Here is a 2,500-nt window from a genome sequence, read left to right on the forward strand (position 1 = left end):
AGTAGGTAATCCTTGAGCGAGGAAGAATTTTTAGGTAATCTCATTGATGTCAGGTGAATGGGAATAGAGAATGAGGAAAGAATAGGCTAGACTATTTGGTATATAGGTAGGCAAAGGAAAAATTATCTGTAGCTAGAGAGAGGGATCCAATGTAGTATTGTCTGGCCACTCAAAGAACCCAATAACTCTAGCGGTAGTATCTCAACGGGTGGTTGGAGCCCTGGCCAACCTACTACCTATAGATCGCTATTAAAGGATTCAGCAATTCTGGATTCAGAACATGGAATTTATTTAAAGAGAGTAACAACATCTGCATATGCAACAAGCTTGATTTCTAGGCCAAACCACATGTCATGTGTATATAGTATGAAAAGTAATGGCTCGAGAAAATTACCCTGAGGAACACCAGATAGTACACTCCTATACTCACTATGGTACCTATCGACAGCAACTCTTTGCAACCTTTTACTTGAAAATTCAATAATGATGCTATGAAAAAACCTACCTACACCTAACTTTTTTTAGTTTGAAAATAAGAGCCTCGTGATTAACATGGTTAAAGAGAGCACTAAAATCAAGACCAATCACACGAACTTCCTGGAATTTTTGTACAACATTGAAAATTGTAAGAAGTGGCTCACAGATCCAAATCTGACCTATTTGAGGAAATAAATAGATTTTAACGCATAATTTTCTTTAGAAATAAATATAAAGCTCTTTGATAAATTTATGTTGAGCGGTTTCGCGAAACACTGACGAACAGAGGAAACTTATAAATTAGGGCTTAATTCTCGGCTGCTACATAGCATCTTTGAGAAGGCTTGGAGGCATACGGTTATTGAACTCCCGATGACAACTTTTTGACGGATTTGTTTTGAATCTAATGCTGAAGAAAGATCGAGGATACAGTTGAGACGACCTTCCTTTGATTTATCTAGTTCTAAGACCAACAGTGCCAATTCAAATACAAAAAAAAGGTCGATAAATCATACAAATCTATGATTTTGTTGAAAATTGGAGTTTATAAAGTACTTAGAAAGTTATCTTGGGTTGTTTTATGTAGATGTAACCAGACCAACAATGCGAGCCGGTCAAAGTTTCTTATATACATAGAATAACAAATATTGAAAAGGGGGACTGACTAAAATGTGAGACGATGTGATTGAAAAATATAAAAGTCATATTAGAAAGTTAATGTTAATTTGCTATGCATAGTACTTCGAATCCTCTAAATGAATGGGAGAAGCAGCTCGAAACGCAGTAAAGGTTCTAGGTGTAAGATAAAAAGAAAAAGCTTAGCCAAAAAGATATTTATAGAGGTGAGCCATTCCTTTTTTATATAAGGTGGCTGTTATTAAAGTTATACAGTTCAGAAATTTCGATAACTTTCTTACTTAGATTTCATAAAATTTTATTCATGTTATATTCCAAGATTTTGCTCGTAAAAATGTTAGGGCACTCTCATTTATTCAGATCAGTTCTTTGTTTATTTATTCTTATTTTTTGATATATCGGAATGGCCCTTTTAAAAAGGCATAACTCATAGATAAATCCTTACATAATATCAGGTTATAAAATCAATTTGAAAGATGAAAATATGTTATAATAGAACAAAGGCGAAAGAAATGGTTAAAATATCCTTAAACAGAGGGATTCCTCTTTTTGCTTGCTTACACTTGACTTGAGTGAACAAGCCTTACTTTCAGGTAAAGAATCTCCAAGGATATACAGGCTTGGTGCACGGGCCTTCAGACTTTTCACTGTACCATCCTGATTAAATAAAGAAAAAACAATGCTGAAAATGTTTCCTGAATTCTGAATTGCATTTGTCTGCTGATATGCAGTGAACATCAGTTTCTTTAAGTCCAGGTCAAAGAGATCAATGAAGATTTTCCCCCAAAAGGAAACTTGGTGAGAGAAAGGTTTTCAGTTAAATGATAGTATTTTTCACACGAGCTTTTACTTCTGTAAAAGATGATAAAGAATGTAATGGTGTTGTAGATATGTTATTTGTTTGATTTGATATTGGGAGAGTTTTGAGGAAGTACTTTTCATTTGGATAGAATTTTATCAATATGCGGAATTTCTCAGTTTTAAATTGTTTGTTCTGTTGTTTGATTACTTATTTATCAATCACCGTATTTACTTGTTTTTTGTCGTACTTCATTTTAGAGGAAAGATGGGAGGTTCTTCACAGCTACCTTTTCTTATTAAGAACTCTGAGCCGTAAGAACAGACACTGATTTATTGGACAGGGATATTTTCTAGAAAAAAGGATCAAGAGATGCTAAGAAATTACAAATTAAAGAAGTACTTGGAACAATGAAACGCAGAAAATCCCCTTCTGAGAATAAAACTCTTCTTTAGTGAGGCGAGAATTATAATCAGTAGAATCCAAGACACACACACACACACGCACATATATATATATATATATATATATATATATATATATATATATATATATATATATATATATATATATATATATATATATATG

This window comes from Palaemon carinicauda, chromosome 6 (assembly GCF_036898095.1).
Source record: "Palaemon carinicauda isolate YSFRI2023 chromosome 6, ASM3689809v2, whole genome shotgun sequence".
NCBI classification, from domain to species: Eukaryota; Metazoa; Arthropoda; class Malacostraca; order Decapoda; family Palaemonidae; genus Palaemon; species Palaemon carinicauda.